The sequence below is a fragment of the Engystomops pustulosus genome, chromosome 1 (assembly GCF_040894005.1).
Source record: "Engystomops pustulosus chromosome 1, aEngPut4.maternal, whole genome shotgun sequence".
Taxonomy (NCBI): Eukaryota; Metazoa; Chordata; class Amphibia; order Anura; family Leptodactylidae; genus Engystomops; species Engystomops pustulosus.
The window spans coordinates 277,059,210-277,083,340 of record NC_092411.1 but is presented as its reverse complement, the minus strand read 5'-3'; positions in this window follow the sequence as shown (position 1 = coordinate 277,083,340).

Below are 24,131 nucleotides of genomic sequence, written 5' to 3'. Positions count from 1 at the left end.
TTTTGTGATGAGAGTTAGTAGCGGAGGTCCGGATGCAGGTGTGACCTGAACCTTGTGCTGCAGAATGAATCATTCCCGTGTTCCGCGCTTATTAAGCCTCACGTCACAGGATCATGCGTGACAGCACAGCACAGTGACTCATGTCTCCATCTCAGGCTGCACGGCTTATGGAGATCCTTTTCATTAACATATTTCATCTTTTTTCTACACCAATTAGCATGTTTTAACATAAATGCAATTATCTCATTTATTTGGGGTGAGTGCTGGGGAGAGCCCTTCCCGCACCACTGCTATACATGGAGACCGGAGCGTATACAGGACATTAGATGAGCAGTGCACTGACTTCCTATGTGAATATATCATGTGTAATTACAGCAGCAGTCCCCCACTTACCTTATGAGTAACTTCGTAGTATCTGGGCACAGGGTGAGAAATACTCAGACTCCTGACAGATTCCTGCGGAGATACCGGAATAATTATCTCTATTTCCCCGTCGAGGCAACTGCGGAGGTGATTTACAGACTGTAATATTTATAAGGGCAGCGCATTGGATTCTAACCATTAATGATGCAAAAATTATAAAACACAAAACAACACAAAAACACAATGCAGCAGAGCTATGCAAATCAGGAATGCACCAGGGGCGGTCTACGTCCTGATTGTGCCGATACTGGACTGTTTTTGACTCCTGCTTCCTGCTCAACAAAGGCAACTTGGGGGATGGATGCAACGTTATGGCATCCATCTCTGACCTTTGCTGAGTGTATACTGGGAGTATTTCCCTGGGGATGTAACTGTCCAGTTATGTCACTCAAAAAAAGTTTGGGACAAATTTTTACACTAAGAATCGGTAAGTGCCGAAGCTTTTATTTATACTATTGACGGACTCATCCAAACCTCAATTTTGATGGATCCACTCATCAATAAAACATAGTTATCTCTATATAAATAGACACACATGCATGCCGATCTATGCTTATGTACTACACAGACATACACTCTCATCTCATCAGAAGTAAATGACAATATCCTGTCTTTTAAAGGGAACCTGTCATCAGAAACTGGCCTAATAAACTACTACCAGTATGTTGTCTAGCAGCTTCACACCTTACAGATCACATTTCTTTCATAGCCAAATGTAGTTCCATCACCCAGAAAATCAACTTTGAAGTGAAAGGTTAATTGGTAGTATAAAGTCAAGGAGAGTGTAACAGTGATGTTGAGCTCTCTGAACACCTCCTGCCGTGACTTACATCATGCACCAGACTTCAGGAGATCTGGTTATTGGTGTCTCTAGGTGCTCAACCATCGATTACAGAGAATTCAGTGTTATGCTCTCCATCTCCTTGACTTTATACAAAAAATTTACATCTCACTTCAAAGGTGACTTTCTAGATGATGTCACCACCCAGGGCCATGCAAGAAACACAATCTGGAAGGTGTTCAGCTGCATGGCAACATTCTGGTAGCGGTTTATTAGTTATATTTCTGCTGACAGGTTCCCCTTAAAGTGCTTGTCCACTTTGAACAATTTCCAGCAAATAATTGATATTGTTTGTCTGATAAAAAGTTAAGCAATATACTTTTGGTATCAATTCTTCTTGATTTTATAGATCTCTACTTTCTATCATTTAACAGGGAGCATTATTTTATTTACTTCCTGTGGATAAACACCAGTCCATGGTCATGCAATCCCTCACACCCGAACGGCTCGTTATTTCATAGAGAGTAAAAGTTATTTGATAGAACAAGCCGTGCACCTGTGTGAAATCACATGACCATGGAACGGTGTTTATCCACAGGAAGAAGAAAAAAATGAAACTTCTTGTTAATGACGGCAATTAAAGGGAAGAATTAATACAGAAAGTACCATTTACCCAAGTAGAAGCCTAGTTTTTCAGCACAAAAAAATGTGCTGAAAACCCAAACTCGGCTTGTACTCGAGTAAAAAAATATAGGATTTGCCAGGTTTTTGTGATAAAATTAGGGGCTTCAGTTTATACTTGGGTGGGCTTATACTCGAGTATATACAGTATATTGGAAAATTATATAACTTTTCATTAGACAAACAATATCAATTATTTGCTGGAATTTGCTGAAAGTGGACAACCATTTTAAGCCCTCTCCTGCCCGCTATACTGCTCAGGTCACTGCTCAGATCTGTCCTCAGTGAAGTTAGAGTTCATAAAGCTAAATGCAGGGATGAAACATATAGCAGAGTGTTTTTAAAAATATGTCCCTAAGATTTATAGCAGTACTGTATGCAAAAAAGATTTAGCAGAACGGAGCAGATTGCTCTACACCCTACAGTGAACTGAGCAGTTTAGCACATGGGAGAGGACTAATCACAGAGAATAGAGAAACTTTCTTTAGATATGTTGTACTACAAACTTTATTCACCTGCATGTTGTATTACAATCTTTATTCACTTGCAGTGGACTGAGCAGTTTAGCATACAGGAGAGGACTAATCACAGAGAATAGGGAAACCTTCTTTAGATATGTTCTATTACAAACATTATTCACCTGAATGTTGTATTACAAACTTTATTCACTTGCTGTGAACTGAGCAGTTTAGCACATGGGAGAGGACTAATCACAGAGAATAGAGAAACTTTCTTTAGGTATGTTGTATTACAAACTTTATTCACCTGAATGTTGTATTACAAACTCTATTTACTTTCAGTGAACTGAGCAGTTTAGCAGACGGGAGAGGACTAATCACAGAGAATAGAGAAACTTTCTTTAGATATGTTGTATTTCAAACTTTATTCACTTGCATGTTGTATAACAAACTTTATTCACCTACATGTTGTATTTCAAAAACTTTATTCACTGAATGTTGTATTACAAGCTGTATTCACTTGCAGTGAACTGAGCAGTTTAGCAGATGGGAGATATTCACAGAGAATAGAGAAACTTTCTTTAGATATGTTGCATTACAAACTATATTCACCCGCACTATTCATTTTAAAAAGATATTTGAAAGAAAATTAATATTTAAGTTTTTGTTTGAGCTCTGTAGACTTTACCGCTGAGACAATCGCTCCAAAAATCAGTTTTATCAAAGGGAAGTTCACTTTGAAATAGATATTTCATTACAGTTTTCATGTCTGATGATTAAATGAAAACATAAAACCGCAGCCATATGACAGAATAAGCAGCATTGGCCCAAACTATCTAAAATTCTGCACAGATATTTAAAGGAAATCTACCATCGAAATCCATTATGATAAACCAGGGACATTACTGATAGATCCACCTTGACTGTGGTATCTTCTTATATGTTACCCATGGACTCCGTTGTTCTAAAATCAACTTTACCAGTTACAACTTTAGTGTTACCAGAGCACCTCTGTGCTGCAGCTTAATTACATTGTGCTGGAGAGGGCACCAGAAGGGGGAATTATATTGTGTATCAGTTGGAGTATACCATGTGGTGGCTAGAAGGGACTTAATACTATGTAGTTCCTCTAAGCAAGGTAGTACACTGTGTGGGCGCACTAGGGGGACAGCGTGACATGCATTAGCTGTATCTTTCTTTCCATTCTCAAGTTTGGAGGTTTTGCCTTACACCCCTCTTCTAACTTCATAAATAAATTACAGGCTGATTTTTTCTCCAGTTAATACACTTGAGCTAAAATCAAGTCTTTAGGATTTTTCGTCAACGTTATTTCTTCCCCCATACATTGTATGTTCTGGCAATTCTCGAAATTGGCGCACAAGGTGAAATCGCAAATCAAGTGGAATAATATGGACCTCTCTAACGGGAAGCAATCACATATATAGTATGAAGGTACACGGCGGGTCGCTAAGGTCGCCTTTGTTTACCGTGTTGGACCTTTTTGCAGCATTTGCCATCTAACAATCTTTATCGCCATCTGGTGCCGAGCGTGAAGCATTGCAACAGATTCTTAAACTTACAGGATTCTTTCTGTAACTGAAAAGAAGTCGGCAATATCTTTTTTTTTTTAGATATTACAAAAAGAAGAACAAACCTTTTTTTCCGCCAAGTTCCTATTTGTTCTTCACTACCTTATTAGAGAGATTAGACATCAGAGAGTACTTGTAAAAGGATTACGCCATTATCCGTAATGAATAATTGGCGCTGAACGTTATGTCTCTTTGCATATCTTTGCATATTAAAATTGCTTTAAAGAGCATGGAGATTAATGACTAGCGGGTGAGAAGACTATTCCTACGGCTTAACCTTTCCTTAAAATTATTACCGCTTCCCGTTGAACTGTGATCGGAGGATGATGGAAGTGTTTGGAGGGAAATACTGCGGGTTCTGACTGCACATCTGCAAATAAACACGTCTGATGTGTCCCTCTGAGGCCACCATCCAGCCCGACATCCAGCTGACTGTAATCTAAAAGTAGCTCCTGACTTTTAACCTTGAGGTTATTACTTTGATTTGTTCGGTGACCGCGATGGAGATTGTGATCTTTCCATCATCACCGAACTGCAAGAAGTAATGTCATAGGTTTATAGCTGCCTATAATTGCCGTAGACCTCGGTTTTATTGACTCCTAATATTAGAATTACTGTTCTGGAGATCTTCTAGGGGCCATACGTTGGGCCAGTTCAGCTGATTTTGCCTTGCTGCTTTGGGGTAATGAGTTGAAATCTGACCATTTCTGCATAGAGTTCTTTTGGGTTTCCTCCTGATATATCTTCACATTCTAAAAAGAATACTGTAAGTTGAAAGGCGTGTTTAGCCCCCTGTGTTGGTTTTTGATGACCTCTAATATAGATCATCAGTATCCGATTAGTGGGGATTGGACGACTTAGACCCTTAGTGACCACATGTTCTGGGAACTAGTACACAGAGTTGTCTATGATGTCCTACACCCAAACCACATGGCACCTCTAGACCAGGAGGACCACCAGGGGCGTCGCTAGGTCAAAAGATCCGGGGCTCGTGCCCCGGATCTTTTGGCCAGTGCCCCGAATCTCCTCGGGTCAGCAGATCATCTGCCCCACTGCCCGGGAGATTCCTTCCCTCTCGTTCTCATCACGATCTGTGTCCTCAGATCGTGATGAGAACGAGTGCAGGCGCTGCTTTCCCCTGCAAGGACCTAGCCTCCGGGAGTTCCAGAGGCTGAAGGACCTGTGATGATGTCATGATCACATGACCTGCAGGGGAAAGCAGCGCACAGAAAGAGAGAGCTGCATCTGTGAGGTGAGAAGCATGATAGGGACTAGGGAAGGGGGAGAACATTGTGGGGCACATTATTTCTTGGGGGGCTGTGTGAGGCACATTATTTACTGGGTGGGGGGCTGTGTGTGAAGCACATTACTTACTGGGGGGGCTGTGTGTGAGGCACATTACTTACTGGGGGGCTGTGTGAGGCACATTATTTACTGGGGGGCTGTGTGAGGCACATTATTTACTGGGGGGGCTGTGTGAGGCACATTATTTACTGGGGGGGGGGCTGTGTGAGGCACATTATTTACTGGGGAGACTGTGTGAGGCACATTACTTACTGGGGGGCTGTGTGAGGCACATTATTTACTGGGGGGGCTGTGTGAGGCACATTATTTACTGGGGGGGCTGTGTGAGGCACATTATTTACTGGGGGGGGGCTGTGTGAGGCACATTATTTACTGGGGAGACTGTGTGAGGCACATTATTTACTGGGGAGACTGTGTGAGGCACATTATTTACTGGGGAGACTGTGTGAGGCACATTATTTACTGGGGGGGGGGCTGTGTGAGGCACATTACTTACTGGGGGACTGTGTGAGGCACATTACTTACTGGGGGGCTGTGTGAGGCACATTATTTACTGGGGGGACTGTGTGAGGCACATTATTTACTGGGGGGCTGTGTGTGAGGCACATTATTTACTGGGGGGGCTGTGTGAGGCACATTATTTCCTGGGGGGCTGTGTGGGCACATTATTTACTGGGGGACTGTGTGAGGCACATTATTTACTGGGGGGCTGTGTGTGAGGCACATTACTTACTGGGGGGCTGTGTGAGGCACATTATTTACTGGGGGGCTGTGTGAGGCACATTACTTACTGGGGGGACTGTGTGAGGCACATTATTTACTGGGGGGCTGTGTGTGAGGCACATTATTTACTGGGGGGCTGTGTGAGGCACATTATTTACTGGGGGGCTGTGTGAGGCACATTACTTACTGGGGGGCTGTGTGAGGCACATTACTTACTGGGGGGCTGTGTGAGGCACATTACTTACTGGGGGGACTGTGTGAGGCACATTATTTACTGGGGGGCTGTGTGTGAGGCACATTATTTCCTGGGGGGCTGTGTGAGGCACATTATTTACTGGGGGACTGTGTGAGGCACATTATTTACTGGGGGGCTGTGTGTGAGGCACATTATTTACTGGGGGGCTGTGTGTGAAGCACATTACTTACTGGGGGGCTGTGTGAGGCACATTATTTACTGGGGGGCTGTGTGAGGCACATTACTTACTGGGGGGACTGTGTGAGGCACATTATTTACTGGGTGGCTGTGTGTGAGGCACATTATTTACTGGGGGGCTGTGTGAGGCACATTATTTACTGGGGGGCTGTGTGAGGCACATTACTTACTGGGGGGCTGTGTGTGAGGCACATTACTTACTGGGGGGCTGTGTGAGGCACATTACTTACTGGGGGGCTGTGTGGGCACATTACTTACTGGGGGGCTGTGTGAGGCACATTACTTACTGGGTGGCTGTGTGAGGCACATTACTTACTGGGGGGCTGTGTGTGAGGCACATTACTTACTGGGGGGACTGTGTGAGGCACATTATTTACTGGGGGGCTGTGTGGGGACATTACTGGGGGGCTGTGTGGTCACATTACTTACTGGGGGACTGTGTGGGGCACATTACTTACTGGGGGGCTGTGTGGGCATATTACTTACTGGGGGGCTGTGTGGTCACATTACTTACTGGGGGGCTGTGTGGTCACATTACTTACTGGGGGGCTGTGTGGGGACATTACTGGGGGGCTGTGTGGTCACATTACTTACTGGGGGGCTGTGTGGGGACATTACTTACTTGGGGGCTGTGTGGGGACATTACTGGGGGGCTGTGTGGGGACATTACTGGGGGGCTGTGTGGTCACATTACTTACTGGGGGGCTGTGTGGGCACATTACTTACTGGGGGGCTGTGTGAGGCACATTACTTACTGGGAGGCTGTGTGAGGCACATTACTTACTGGGGGGCTGTGTGTGAGGCACATTACTTACTGGGGGGACTGTGTGAGGCACATTACTGGGGGGACTGTGTGAGGCACATTATTTACTGGGGGGCTGTGTGGGGACATTACTGGGGGGCTGTGTGGTCACATTACTTACTGGGGGACTGTGTGGGGCACATTACTTACTGGGGGGCTGTGTGGGCATATTACTTACTGGGGGGCTGTGTGGTCACATTACTTACTGGGGGGCTGTGTGGTCACATTACTTACTGGGGGGCTGTGTGGGGACATTACTGGGGGGCTGTGTGGTCACATTACTTACTGGGGGGCTGTGTGGGGACATTACTTACTGGGGGGCTGTGTGGGGACATTACTGGGGGGCTGTGTGGGGACATTACTGGGGGGCTGTGTGGTCACATTACTTACTGGGGGGCTGTGTGAGGACATTACTTACTGGGGGTCTGTGTGGTCACATTACTTACTGGGGGGCTGTGTGGGGACATTACTTACTGGGGGGGCTGTGTGGTCACATTACTTACTGGGGGGACTGTGTGGGGCACATTACTTACTGGGGGGCTGTGTGGGCATATTACTTACTGGGGGGCTGTGTGGTCACATTACTTACTGGGGGGCTGTGTGGGCACATTATTTACTGGGGGACTGTGTGAGGCACATTATTTACTGGGGGGCTGTGTGTGAGGCACATTACTTACTGGGGGGCTGTGTGGTCACATTACTTACTGGGGGGCTGTGTGGTCACATTACTTACTGGGGGGGCTGTGTGGGGACATTACTGGGGGGCTGTGTGGTCACATTACTTACTGGGGGGCTGTGTGGTCACATTACTTACTGGGGGGCTGTGTGGTCACATTACTTACTGGGGGGGCTGTGTGGGGACATTACTGGGGGGCTGTGTGGTCACATTACTTACTGGGGGGACTGTGTGGGGCACATTACTTACTGGGGGGCTGTGTGGTCACATTACTTACTGGGGGGGCTGTGTGGGGACATTACTGGGGGGCTGTGTGGTCACATTACTTACTGTGGGGCTGTGTGGGGGACATTTCTTGGAGCGTGTTCACACATGACACTAGGCCAGGCCTCGGTTTGATCACATATATTTTCCGGTAATACACATGTGATGGGTAACACGCACCTGGTTTTGTTTAAATGCAAGACAAAGGTGTGAGCGCAGCCTTACAGTATTTGGGGAGATTGTTAGGGGCGGCAGCAGGATAACACTGCCAGGGAACAAAGATGTAGGGACAATGAGGAACATAAGATGTGGTGATGGGGATTTCTCCTTTGTTCTCTGTAGCTGTATATGCCAGGAGTAACCTTGTTATTGGCACAACCACATGTGAGGGGTTATGTACAGGGGGGGCATTACTGAAAGTGCAATACACATGCATTGGGGCCCGTGCCCCGGATCTTTTACCACCCTAGCAACGCCCCTGAGGACCACACATCATTGTGATGCATGTTCACCTGGTCTGGTTGGTAAAATAACTGCCTATTCGGGTAAACAATACACAGGGTTGTCAATGACGCCCAACTGCGATGTGTCCTGTTGACCCGGGGGGCCTGAGTGATGGTAACCTGGAGATAAAATAACAGCCAGTTTGGAGAATCAAGGAGCAGTTACATCTTCCCAGTACTCAGTTGGACCCACTTGTGTCCTTCTACTCTGCTCCTTCTTGCTTATTCGCTGTCCTGTTAGTAGTGAAATTTCAAGTACTAATGGAAGGCCAATTGAGAGGAGAAGGAATGCGGGCCTAGCTGGGCTTCATCACACCAAGGTGCAAAGTCTAGCATTAGCCTGGGCACGAGCACATAAGCTTTGCCAAAATGGAAGTTGCCAGGGATGGAAGTAGAGGGCTCTGTTCACTGTATTATGGTGGTCTCATAGAAGTGCAGTACATTCTGCTAATGGCTTACTACACAATGTAGATTTTAGTGCTAGTACAAACGATTCTGTGAATAGGTCAGAGTAAACATCGCATTAAAAGCCAGAACTATTGCTTAAAGGGGTTTTCCCATATTCCGAGAAAGTAACCTTCTAAGATTCCTTCTTTTCCATTAGCAACTCTTGGAGACTTTGGGTCCTGTCAGATCAGAATTGAAGAAGCCCCTTCTTAGTGACTGGGTGACTCGCTGGCCTTAGGGGTTGTTGTGGCTACATGATGTCATCAGAAATGATAGAGCGATTTCAGAAACCAACGGGCCAATCTTAAGCAGTGGTGGTGAACCTATGGCACAGGCGCTAGAGTTGGCGCTCAAAGGCATCTTGTGGGCACCCAGGCCGTCACACCAGCACATAGTTTTCCATATAGGTTGAGTGAATCTCGACCTTCATGATCAAAGTAAAGATGTGTGGAAAGGGCAGGATTATCATTGGAGCTCCGGACCCACAATTCATCCTGTTCTAGGGAACCCGAGAGGGAAGCTACAATAATAATCTGAATTTCCTCTCTCTCGTTTCAACTGTATTAGTTTCCTCAAGACACCAATGCGATTTAAAGCTGTAGGAGATCAGGGCACTATAGGTTGCTGATTAAATAGCAGTTTTGGCACTTTGTGGTATATAAGTGGTTATTTTGCTGGTCTTATGGCACTCAAACTTTAAAAGGTTCACCATCACTGGTCTAGAGGGTTCAGTATAAGTTTTTTGTTCAGTATTTGTTTTTCTTTCTATTTTTATGCAAATGATGACCCCCTCAGGTTTATTCCAGATATTGGAAAGTTGCTTTCATTTTGAAACCAGATTTGAATACCTGATGCGTCTCATTTCTATACAACACAACAGTATACTGCATGTTGACAGTATATAAATGTATATGTTTCCCAAGGGCTCCATAAATAGAAGGTCAAAAGTGAGCACCATGAAAAGCACACAAAATATTTAGTAGGTGCTTAGAACTCAAAAGTAACCAGGATATTGGATTCTGAGGGACACCGTAGACAGGTAGAGTACACAATGCACAATGGGAGACAGTTCAAAGGGATTGAAAGCTACATAAAATTGTGGAATGTGATCTGCCTGAAGAGATGGACACACTTGAAACTTTGGCGGTTGTGTATTAGTCTGTCCAGGATATGGCAATCCAGAGAATTGGTGCAGCTCAGAAGAAGACCTGGAGACGGGAGTTGTAGGGTTGAATTACATAAGACAATAACTTGACATCACTGGAAGATTAATAAGCACGGGCTGGGTGATAGACTGATATGAGAGAGAAGAGGTGTAGGGGGTGCAGAGCTTTATGGATGACAATTATTAGTTTTTTTGGAAGATGAGGGGCAACCACATATCTGAGGCCCCCAAAACTCCATAGCCACCCCTGTAGAGAGGGGACTATGCTCTGGCTGGATTCTCTTGTCTATATATTACACGGTCAGCCTTTCTTCTGAGCGGCTGACAAGTAATAACTATGTTTTTCTTGTAGTCAGTGCTGCAGGGAAAATGTATGGATGAATGAACCTTTTGATCTCTAGAGCTGCAGGGGTCAGACAAGCTACAATCACATGATATTCGCGATGCCTGTGGTCACCATTTTCAGATTTATTTGGTTTCTCAGTGGACTAGAAGCACCAGGTGCATGAGAAGTCTAGCAGAACTCCTAATCCAGCATGGTAATCAAAATGCAGCACAGCTCATAACTCAAGACATGAAGACTTATTATTGGAGATCTTTGGCTTATAGACTTATTATTATGAATAAGCAAACCCATTAAGGTTACGGTTTAGCCAAAGAATCCAAACATGATTGGTGCTGATGGAACTGTTGGCCTTGTTGCTCCCCGATGACACACTATTTAGATAGGGGCTTTGCTGGCAGTATTTAAAGGCAACCTGTCACCACATTTTTCACAAATACAGCTAGTGGCAGGTTCCCCTAGAGCCTTATTAACTACCTGACACCCTTCTTTTAGCTAAAAATAGTTTCCCTCAGATCTCCGTATATTCAACTTTATAATTTTACCTGTTATCCAAGCGAGATGGGTGTGGCTTTTTCTGCATGCAGTATGCAACAGGACCTTACAGGCATTTACTATGGACAGCCTGGAGTTATAGCCTGGCCTAGGTTGACCGCAGTATTTAAAGGGTTATCACTCGCGATAGGAGTTCACTACGACCGTGAGTGTTACGCGCAGATGTCAACGGTAGATTACTGCTAACTTCACGCAAATCCCAATGCCAGTTCCAGCGACCTCTGCCACATCTCCTCCCGCATGCCCCCACCGCCTAGGGCGCGTCCGCATTGCCTCTGTTAAATTTAAAGGGCCAGTGCACCAATAATTGGTGCTGGCCAACTGCTTTTCCTAATAAATTCCCAGCCCCTTCCTGTTGGTGGATCTTTGTGCCTCAGAGCCTTAGAGAAAGCTTTCCTGGTGCCCTGTGCAATTATCCTGATTTCCCGTTGGGACATCAATTCAGTTCTTGACCTCACTCCTGTGCTGCCCATCCTGACCTTCCGCTACGTCCCTGACTCTGATACAGTGCTGCCTGTCTCGAACTTCTGCGTGTCCCCAACAACGTTTCTGCCTCACAATTCTTACTTCGCCTTGGTCAGACAAAGTCACGCCTGTGGAACGACCTGGTGGTACCACGCCGCAGCAAGTCCAACCCGCTTTGTGGAGGGCTCTGGTGAAAACCGGGTACCACTTAGACTTCAGTCCCAGGTCCCACGTCATTGTCTGCAGTGCTCCAGACGATCCACTACCACTGATTCTGACACCGTCACATTAAGGATTTGGGTCCACTTATCACTATCAGGAACCTTTAAGGCACCTGGGTTTGCAGCAACTACTGGTATTTGGCTCCTTGCAGACTGTAAATAAACATATCATTACATGACTCAATTTCATTATGTAATATATCATGTAAAGTAAGGGAGCCGTACATCTGACTCAACCATTAGATTTGCATAGAAAGTGCAAAATTCTGGTTAGATACCAGTTATCGCCGTTAGACGCCTGGAAGACGTCTTCAAGATGCTTTCCTAATCTACAATTAATTTGAGCCGTGCATGTGAGCGGTGTGTGCAATTTCCCAATGTCATTTTAGATAGATGCATTTTTGGGATTGTATGATGGAACACCTCGGCTTTGTGCCGAAAAACTAATAAAGTCGATCTCCCCTGCTGCGGCCGGTGATAAGCAAATAATATGAAACATACATTAAAATTAAGTGATCCAAATTCTGCGCTTTCGTGTCTGCCAAAATATTGATAGGGAGGGACATGATTTCTCTACCTATTGTGTGATTCTGGAGAAATATATGAAATCACATAGAAATGTTTAGTTAGGATGAAATATTTTAATTACTGAACGCAGAAGCGCAGGTAATGGAACTTGTCAGGGCTCTGAAGCACAACTCCTGTAATAACTCTAGTGATGAGAAAATTGCAAGGCGTCCACGATAATCCACCTTGAATATTGTAAAAATATTCAGTTTCTTACTTACATTTCGGGTTTTATGATTTAAAAATTGGATTAACATTAGTGATGAATGGACCCGAGCCATTAGTGATGAGCTGGCACCGATCGAGGGTGTCATCGCTTATATGCCGTGGGCAAAGCCTCGTGTGACTTGTTATAGCCAATGGCACATGCCCACCACCATTTTCTCGAGGATTTTCCCTCTCTGTGATGCCATGAGGCGCAACAAGATTGTTACAAAAATTGTGGTGCTCATACGCCCCCAACAATTATATGCCATGGGCGTGATAACACCCATGATTAGTGCCAGCATCAATTGCTGATATGGGTGAGCGGATGCATTTATAGGGTTCACACCCACACCAAGTGCAAGCGGCAAATGAGTGGGTTCAGATTTGGGTCCAAGTTCAGCCGCTCGTAACGTGTTAGACCATTCTTCACTAGGTTTAGAGTCGAAAGAGGAAATGTAATATGTCAAGTATCGATGCAGGGGTAATGTGCAGCCAGGACAAAATACAGAGGCTCTCATACTTGGTGGTTTCACGGTATAGACTCTAATGATTGGTGGTTAGACACTCATTGATGGTCATTCTGATGGTATTGGTGCTGCACTGTGGCTTTAAATCTTCTCAGGCAACTAGACCTCTCTGTTTCTATCTGGCCTGGAACCCCTAAAAAACTCATTTTACCTCGACGGGCATATGACCAAACACTGATAGGGAAAACTTGGCCACTAGCTTCACCCAACATGTGAACCTGTCTACATAGTCTCAAAGGTGGACTTTACTGCAATCGGGGTAACTACAACCCATTTGTAACCTTACAACACATAAAATACATTCAGATGTAGCAAAGTTTCATTTGCCACATACAGATATACAGTTTTCATTTATCCTTCTTTTTTGGCTGTAAGGCTTGGATCTGTGGTGCCTGTATTTGGTTGTTATTTGGTCACTATAGTAAGAAAACCAGTACTGGGTGGTGCTAAGCCGTATAAAAAAGGAAAATGTGTATTGTCTGATATAGCCACACCCCTAATTTGCATAACCACAAACATTTGGTTTTCTCTCAAATGATATATTGATGATAAATAGTAAAGGTTAGTATGGAAAGCTTATAAATTGTCCTATACAATGCTGTCCTTGCTTGCGATTTTATGGAATTATGTAGCTGTACAGGATATTGGAGGTGGAATAAACACGCTTGTTTGTTCACAACATTGGAGTGCTGCCGTTTTTCTTTGCTTTGGATATCTTACCCACTCAGACTGGTGTGAGTGGAAGGATAGCACCCGCTATATCTCATTACTAAGGACTGTGCTGCTGTTTTTTTGCTTTTTTGTATAGGATATTAGTGATAATATAATTGATTATTTTATTAAATATCATAGCATGAGAAATGTTCACACTTAATATGGTTTCCAGAAGCGACTTACAAATGAACACATTTTCCTTTCCATCATTCTACTCCATCTGCCATTTGTTGCCTTCCGTCTCATTCCCTTCCATTAAATTAAATACTTGAATAATTGTTTCTAATTATTGGACAGAATTAAATAATTACCCCTTAGATAAACATGTCCGGTGTGGTCGGGTAGTGATAAATACTCAACCTAATTTGCTCTAGTAATAAGCCTGTGTAGTTGAGCATTCACTGCATTCCCATTATTACCATCATCTGTGCTCATTTACATAGAAATATTAATTTCTTTGACTATTATTTGCAAGGCGTAATTTTAAAGGGAATCTGTCAAATTAACCCCCCCCCCCAAAAAAAAAACTAAATATATTTTCATAAACTGCCATTAGAGAGCATTTCCTCTATCCCTGCATTGTCCTTCTCAATGCCTGCAACCTTAAACATTCAGTTCCTAAAGTTCTATACAAATGACCTGTGGTGAGTCAGATCAGCGTCTTTCCTGAAGATGAGTCTAGCATATTCATGAATCTCATCTGCAGCCACACCTCCCAGTACTTCATTGATAGCCCATTTGATGATTCTACATGTAGAACTGTTCTTGATCTCTATAGTTCCTGGTGTTGAGAGTAGCAAAGGTCACTGGCTGCCCCTTACTTCAGCCCCTTCTCCTCCTTTTTACAGAACTGTCCGTAACTTGTGAGAGGACCACAGATGCTGGCACTGAAGTCTAAAGGTTAGTTAACATCTGAGTGAAGATTATAGCTGCAGCCCCTCTGGATGGAGGAAGAGGACTAGAAATGTAGATGGAGAAAGGAGGTCATGTACTTCATATAGCTGCTGCCTTATTTGTGTCTCTCACAGGCAACAGCTAAAGCAAAATAATTACAAATGCAAAACATTATTTTACTTAATAGAGAGAAATAAGCAGGAGGGGGAAATGGGAGGAGTAGTGCGGATGTGTCCTCCTGGCCCGACTTCCACACTCCAGTGTCGAAGCTCATCGGTATTACAAACATAAAGGTGATTTTACAACAATTGATTCATGGATGAACAAGATAAAGACCTGGATGAAATCCAAGTGAACTGCACTAAAAGGAAGTGAAGTCAGAGTTAGCAAGAGAACAGGTCATATGTTATCGTTAAAGGGGCAGTGTGTTAAATAGAGGGATAATAATCTATAATATCTTAACACAAAAATAGAAAAAAACAAATTATTGACCATCATTTCTGGTATCTGAATTAATGGTCACAGTTAAAGGGTTTGTCATGTGAGACTATCCCATGCTAAATAATGTAATTGTAGATAAGAAACATAAGCATTTCCCTGAGAGGAGTCCTTCATCAAAAAGTTCAAGAAAATGGCAGGTCAAAGACCACCAGCAAAATGAGCTCCTTGTGAATTACTAAGCATTAGTTCAAGAAAACTGGACTGGACTGCAAAGAATAATAGTATGAGGAAAGGGATATGGTCAGGGACAGTCTGAGGTCAGGGCAGGCAGGAGGAACTGGAAATAGGCAGTAGGTCAAAGCAGAGTAGAAGAAGTAAATCCAAATCAGCAACCAGAAGCCAACAAAGAAAACATGACAAAGGTCAAAAACCGATTAAGAAGAAGGGATATATGACAAAGCTCACCTTGTAGGCTTGCCGTGGGGTATTAAGCCAGTACTTAAGCCAGCCTCTCTGGTGGTCTAGGGCATTGATGGGATAAATCATACCTAGTACCTATCTGGGTTGGTGCCAACACTGGGAATACCCGGGCAAGTGCTGGGATCCAGGGCTCCTGGGAGGGGGGCTACATAAGGCTACACATAATGAATCCATGGGGGTAAGGGGGACTGTACCTAATGAATCCATAGAGGGGTGTGGGGGCTTTATATAAAAAAACCATGAGGGAGATCTTTGGTATGATAAACTATTGGGGAATATTTTAGGGAACAAGACACTGTTTTAATTTCTGAATAATGCCGCCACGTGAGTTCACAACAAAAAGGCCCACTGTCGCCCGTGGCTTTCTGAAACCTGGAGCCGATGCTGTACCTAGTAAAATATCTACCTCTTCAAACTCTAAAACAAACTTCATACTATAAAACTCCCAACAAGCCTGGACAGTCGGATGTAATGGCTAGCTGCAAAATTGCATGTTCTTAATAATTTATTTGTGGAAAATGAATCTCAGTAATGAAGAAAGAACTTCAAGGTGAGCCTTCACCCCATTGTACGTCTGACTGCTGCTAACAATCAGACAGAAATATCAGAGCTGATTCATACGAAGTGGGACTGAAATTCCAGAAATATCTAAACTTGAGAAAAATTCTTTAGCCGTCCCAATGTAAGCGGTGAAGTGCATTAGTCAGTACTTATGCTCTGCCTACGGAAGAAAGCCCATTTTCTCTCTTTTTAGAACTTCATTCATACACCCCTAATTGAACAAAATGAATATTTCCCGGCATCTTTTGTTAATTTAATAGAAGTCTGAGGTTATTTCATTACCTTCCAAATACTTGAGAAAAAGTCTTCTGCCTCTCATGGAATTAGTTCCGGATACACGGTAACCATATGGTCTATCATCCAGCTGACACCTGTGTGATCAATACAAAGTGCCTGCTAGAGAATTGAATTTCTTTCATCTGAACGCAATCTTTTATGGGGAGGCTCATACATACAATCCTGTCGATTAGGAAGCAACACAATATCATTTCTGAAATTTCACGGAGATAAAAAAGGAAGCTGAGAAACTGCATTCCAATGAAAAAAGGTGACTTTTTTATTTTTATACAAAAAGTTATAGACTTATTAGTATGTAACTCATTTTTTAATGCTTAAAAAAAAAAGTTGTCATTTGTTTTAAAAATCTTTTTAAAACTGGGTAAATACAGCCATCTTAGCTAATACTTTGGGAGTTACTGTAGATACTGTAGATTAGGAAACAATACAATGAAGAAAATTAACTTAACGGGCACATTTACTTTCCCGTCTGGAGGAGTTCATGAAGTACGGTGTGTCCGACGACCATGCACTCTGGCACGATTCACTAAGGTCCTGCATGTGTCACTTCCTCGCTCAGGTCCGCTGGAGTTCACCATCTTCTTCCTGGTGTATGTAAGTGCATTTTTTTGCAACACAAGGAAAGTTAAATCCTGCGATCAGTCCGATTCAGTCCGATCATCCCCCGATTTCTGTCGCATGAAAGACGGCACAGATGCGTCACAATCCGATCAAGTGCGACACAATCCCCAGTTAAACACCTGTCAAAGCGGTCCAACGAAAAAGGGTCCGACAAACGTGCGAGCCGCGGACCTTTAGTAAATAAGCCCCAACATGTCTAAAATTGAGGCAAAGTTTGACAGTCATAAACTGCAGCAGATTTATTAAAATATCAGTTGCTGAATGAGAAATAAGGCCCACTGGCTATCACCAGCTTGTTTCGCAGGACAGTGACACATGTCACAGGTACACCTCTCGTATCACAGGCACAACCGTGCCCCTCTCCGTGGTGGCGCCCGTACCGGCCCTCACTTACCTCTCCACACTCCTGCTTCCAGGACTGCTGGTCTGTGCGCACATTCCAGCTCTTTATGGTGCGCGTGGGCTTTCGAAGATTTAAAGGGCTAGCTCACCATTGATTGGCGCTGGTCACTTCCGGCTTTGCATTTAAACCGGTGGCTCCCATCTATCCCCGCCGGTTCTTTGAGCTACCAGTCTTAGAGAAATCTTCCATTGCTGTTCCTGTGTTTATCTCCTGTTGTGACCCCGGACCTGACCCTGACGTTGCTCCTGTTCTGCCCGCTTTGACCTCCTGCTCCGTACCTGCACCTCTGCCGTCTGCCCTGAACATCTGCCTGCTTCTGACCATGAGATTTCCTACCGTACCTGTACCTCAACCTTAACTGCCATTGTGGGCTAGTCGCACCTTTGGAATAACCTGGTGGAACTACGCTGTAGCAAGACCATCCCACTTTGCGGTGGGCTCTGATGAAGACCAGGTGCCACTTAGATTCCGGTTCCAGGTGTCACCTAGAGTCATCGTCCGCGATGGTCCAGGGGGTTCACTGACCCCGAGCCCTGACAACACATTCACACTGATATTCTTCTAAATTCTGAGAGATGAAGAGAAAGAAGCTGATATACAGGCGGTCCCCTACTTAAGGACACCCGACTTACAGACAACCCATAGTTACAGACGGACCCCTCTGTCCACTGTGACCTCTGGTGAAGCTCTCTGGATGCTTTAATATAGTCCCAGACTGCAATGATCAGCTGTAAGATGTCTGTAATGAAGCTTTATTGATAATTCTTGGTCCAATTACACCAAAAATTTTGAAACTCAAATTGTCACTGGGGCAAAAGAAATAAAATTGTCTAGAACTTCCATTATAAAATATACAGTTTCGACTTACATACAAATTCAACTTAAGAACAAACCTCCAGACCCTATCTTGTATGTAACCCGGGGACTGCCTGTATACACATAATCCATTAAGATTCATGGGGGTGTAGAAGAGTTATGCTGGCCTGAGACCTATTAGCTTGAATTATCTCCTAAAGGACAAGGACATCAACATAAGCTACATTCAACTCTCACCCACACATTTAAAGACATTTCACCAGGTATGGGACATTCGAAAACTCATCATCAACCAAGTGACTGACAAAGGAACAGGATGAGACTCATCTTTGCCCAGGTGACTGGCTTTGAACTAGGCGAAGACTTTTCTATACTCAAGTGACTTTCTATGAAACAGGAGACTCATCTCTCCCCAATTGACTGGCTATGGAAATGGAGTAGACTTCTCTCTGCCCAAGTGACTGGCTTTAGGACAAGAGGAGACTCATGTCGGCCCAAGTGACCACTTAAGGGACAAGAGGAGACTTATCTTCACCCAAGGGATCACCTACGAAATAGGAGGAGACTCAACTTTGTTCAAGTTACCTGCAATAGAACAAGAGGAGACTCATCTACGCCCAACGACTGGCTATGGGTCAAGGGGAAATCAAGTTCACCAGCCTGCCATCTATGGATCAGGAAGAGGTTCAACTCCACACATGTGATTTGCTAGGGGATAAGAGGAGAATCATCTCCACCCAAGTGACCAGCTATGGAACATGAAGTGACTAATCTCTGCCCAAGTAACTGGCTAAGAACAGGAGGAGACCGAACTCTGCCTAAGTGATTGGCTTTAGGACAAGAGGAGACTCATCTCCGCCCAAGTGACCACTTAAGGGACAAGAGGAGATTTATCTTCACCCAAGAGACCACCTACAAAACAGGAGGAGACTCAACTTTGTTCAAGTTACCAGCAAAAGAACAAGAAGAGACTCATCTACGCCCAAACGACTGGCTAATGGACAAGGGGAAACACAGTGACTGGATATGGAACAGGAAGAGATTCAGTTTCACACAAGTAACTGGCTAAGAACAGGAGGAGACTGAACTCTGCCTAAGTGATTGGCTATGGACAGGAATGAAACTCATCCCCTAAAGGCCTAAATTATCAAATAAGGTTCCCTATAAGACTGCCCAGTCTTACTCTGCACCACAATTTTGTTAACTTAGTTTACATAATTGCAAAATTTACAAAAAATGTGGCACAACTTGGACCAGGACTCTTTATCTGTGTAGACACAGCCACTTCCATGAGGAAATGGCCCTTTATAGTTCAAATCATTAAAGTTTCTAAAAACTGTCCATGTTCTGAATAATACACTGCTATTCCTACCACAATGGGGGTAATTTACTAAGTGCCGATTCGCGTTTTCCCGACATGTTACCCGAATATTTCCGATTTGCGCCAATTTTCCATGAATTGCCCCGGGATTTTGGCGCACGTGATCAGATTGTGACACATCGGCGCTGGCTTGCACGCAACGGAAATCGGGGGGCGAAGCCAAACGAAAATCCGACGGATTCGGAAAAACCGCTACATTCAAAAAAGTGTTGCGGGACTCGCGCTTACCTTCACTTGGTCCGGCTTGGTGAAGATCAGTGCATTCCGGGGAACTTCAGCGCAGCAGCGCCACCTGGTGGACGTCGAGGAACTACCTTAGTAAATCCCGGCCAGACCCGAATCCACCGCAGAGAACGCACCGCTGGATCGTGAATGGACCGGGTAAGTAAATCTGCCCCAATCGGGGTCATTTACTAAGGGCCCGATTCGCGTTTTCCCGACGTGTTACCCGAATATTTCCGATTTGCGCCGATTGTACCCAAATTGCCCCGGGATTGTGGCGCACGCGATCGGATTGTGGCGCATCGGCGCCGGCATGCGCGCGCCGGAAATCGGGTGCATGCGCGCGACGGAGAACGCGCCGCTGGATCGCGAATGGGCGAGGTAAGTAAATCTGCCCCAATGTGTCTGCTCCAGGGTGATGGAGTTGCACCAGGATGATAAAAAAAATCACAAATATTTTTTCAAAAATTTTCCAATGTATAAAGGAGCAGTAGAAACTGAATTCAACTGAGAACATCCAAGTTTATTGTTTCATTTTATTTGCTGATTTATTTTCTCATGAAAACGTACAAATCTATTCCTAATCGACACTAAATTTAATGCTTGCTAAAATAAAACAAAAAGTTTGTTGCAATTTTTTTTTAACTGTCGGGTAAATGTAACCATCTTACCTTATAAATAGGGGGATATAGAGTTTAATTCATGTAAGGAGGAGACAGGAATGGCACATGTCCGACAAGAGACTCGTAAGAACGTTTTATGACTCTGCACAGTGAGCAAAAAGTAGATTTTTCGGCAATGCCGGGAAAGAAAAAAAAAAGACATAAAGTACGAAGGAAATGAAAAACACAGCAAGAAAGTTTTCGCCTAGTTCTGAAGACTCTAGAAGTCTGCTTGATGAAATGTAAAGGGGTTTAGATTCACCTGTTATTATTTATGGTGTCTCTGCTCGAATAAAATATTTTTGCATTAATTCCTTCTGGATATGCAGGGTTTCTGTCTTTGATGTCTCGAAATGCATAATACAAAAAAGGACCATAGGAAAAAAAATATATATATTGAGCTCCATAAATATGACTCCTGTCCCTTGAGAGCAAGTCGGTGCCTATAAATTTGGGTTATGATGAAACTACAATCAGCTGGTGGTTATATCTTAGGAGAAATAGGATTCTTAAATGTGCGCCGCTAAAAAAGTAACAGTCAAGGAGGAGACCGAGACAAGAAGTGCAAGAGCGAAATAGGAGGCAAAGTTAAAACAAATAAAACAAGATAAACAATATGTCACGCTATCAAAGTGGATTTTACTGGATATAAATTCTAAGGGGAGAATAAAGAGAAGCGTAACTGGGAAGAGACTGTCTGTAATAGATAATAGGAGGCGAAACGTGAGAATACTAAAAGTGAAAAATCACAACTTTTGCCGAGGATACAAACTTAATGAAATCATCTAGTCTAAACACAACATCCTCTCTTTGCACCATACATCAGACTGAATTATTCTGCTCTGTCTTTTATATGATCTTGATTTTTTCTCCTCTGGGTTGCTATCAATCCCATGACGTCTCAGCCCAGCATCTTATGACCAGATAATGATACAACTATTTTTGTATTAAACGTCACCTATTATTCTACTCATCCATATTCCTCTAAATAAGAATAAAACTGTAACATGCAGTATGAGGATAAGACACTGGGGCTTATTTACTAAGGGTCGCAGATCACACTTTTTGTCAGGCTTTTCGCAGTTTTTGGGATTTGCGCAGCTTTGACAGGTATTTAACAGGGGTCTGAGCTGGCATTGTGGCACATGCAATTGTTTTTTGATGCAGCTGCGCTGCTTTCATGTCACACTAATTGGGGGACGTGCCTCCAGACGATCCGACTGATTCGGACTGAGCACGGGATTTAACTTTCAAATTGTGTCGCAAGACAATGCACTTACTTGCACCGGGAAGAAGAAAGTGAACTCTGTCAGACCTGAGCAGGGAAGCGACACATGCAGGATATCGGGCGCACAATCTTAGTGAATCGCGGCACAGTTCATTATACACGGACAATGCACTTTCTGTGAATTTCTCCGGACGGGTAAGTAAATGTGATCCATTGGGGCAGATTTACTTACCCGGCCCATTCGCGATCCAGCGGCGCGTTCTCTGCGGTGGATTCGGGTCCGGCCGGGATTCACTAAGGTAGTTCCTCCGACCTCTCCCAGGTGGCGCTGCTGCGCTGAAGAGCATCGGAATGCACTCAAGTACACCGGCCTATTCCTAGTGAAGGTAAGTGCAAGCTCCGCGACACATTTTTTTTTTAATGCGGCGGTTTTGCCAAATCCTTCGGGTTTTCGTTCGGCCAGGCCCCCCGATTTCCGTTGCGTGCATGCCGGCGCCGATGCGCCAAAATCCGATCGTGTGCGCCAAAATCCCGGGGCAATACAGGGAAAATCGGCGCAAATCGGAAATATTCGGGTAACACGTCGGGAAATCGCGAATCGGGCCCTTAGTAAATGACCCCCACTATGTCAAATCTGCTCATTTCCTCTTGCTCTATACTATGCTACATGAAAGTAGAACAATTCCTTATATGCAATTTTTTTTCAGCTCCTCCTGCTCTATAACATAGTGCCTGCAGATAGGATGCTGTGTAACATCTGCTGTCCAATATTTTTTTTTTCGTATGCTATTTGTGATTTGACAGGACTGCATAATGGCCCTTTATTTTCAGTTTTTTTCCTTTGATGTGTGGAAGATAGAGTTGAGCGGACCTGAACTTCCCGTTTCTGCCCTACAAGACCCGGACAAATTGCCAGATTGGCTGCTGAACAGCCAGTCTGGCAAATGAATTCCCTTAGATACCAGCAATGGCTGTCATTGGCCAAAAGGAAACCCCTGGCCAATAAAAGTCATAACTAGTCACTCGGCAGACTCCGAAAGTGTGTGCAGTAAATGCATCATGGCGTTGGCTCTAGAGACCTAGACAGATTTTTGTAGATCTAGAATGGGTGATCCAGAAGAGGTTAAATGAATATGAAATGGGTGAGAACATATTATTAAGAGAAGCTTCCTTTACCCTTTTTACACTCCATTCCTTTTGGACCACAGCTCTATCCCTAAGAATCGATATCTGATTTTCTGTAAGAATGAAAGCATTATAGGTAAAGAATGAATTGTCCTATAATGGCGCTGTCTCCATCTGGAGAATACAAGGTTTAATCACCGGAGGCGACAGGGCTTCTTTACTATGATAACTGTCAATCTGTGGAATAGCCGAGCTCAGGCGCTGGTCACAGCAGGGACAGCAGAGAGCTTCAAGAAGGGTCTAGATGCCTTTTTACACCTAAATAACATTGATGGTTATATTATATAGAATTGTTTCCCATAAATCCCTTCTACATCCAATCCCTTCCCTTCCTTGGTTGAACTTGATGGACATGTGTCTCTTTTCATCCGTATAAACTATGTAACTGTGATGGCATTGTGCATTTCTTCAATTAGAGCCCAGTAGAACCTCGGGACTACATTATTCCAGTAGTTATAGTACAGTGTAGCTTTGGAAGTCTGGCGCTTCATCTTAAAACCTTTGAGGGATACGGATGGGCTTCGAAGAGGAACTGTAAGACCCCTAACAGCTAAATACGACAACATAATAGAGGCAATAGGAGGGGCGCAGGGTGCTTCATCCTCGGGAGGCTCTTCATCCAGTAAACATAATTAAGACTTCATCTCTCTATTTTTGGGAGAATTGTATTTAAATTGCAGAAACAATTGAAGCTCGACTTTTACAAGAAATCTCCTCCGCCATAAGAATAGATTCATGATCCCGATACGGCGGAGCGAATGTTCCTTCATAATGGGCTTTCAGCTTTGTGTAAATGGATAGTTCACTTAATGTTAGATGCACGGGCTCTGAATACCATTCACTTAAATTGTAATTTCAGGATAAAAAGGCAGAGGAAAATTACATTTATTATACAAAGAGAAGGCATTTATTATTAGGACACAAACAATGGTAAACTCCGGGGGAAGCGATGGGGACTCTGGGCTCCTTTGTGCTGATGGCCTTTGTTATGTTGTGACATGGAGCGCTCAGTATGACATGAGGGTTACTTCACTATCCATATATTAGAGCTGGGTCACTTCATACACCCCCTCCCCTACTGATGACTTTGA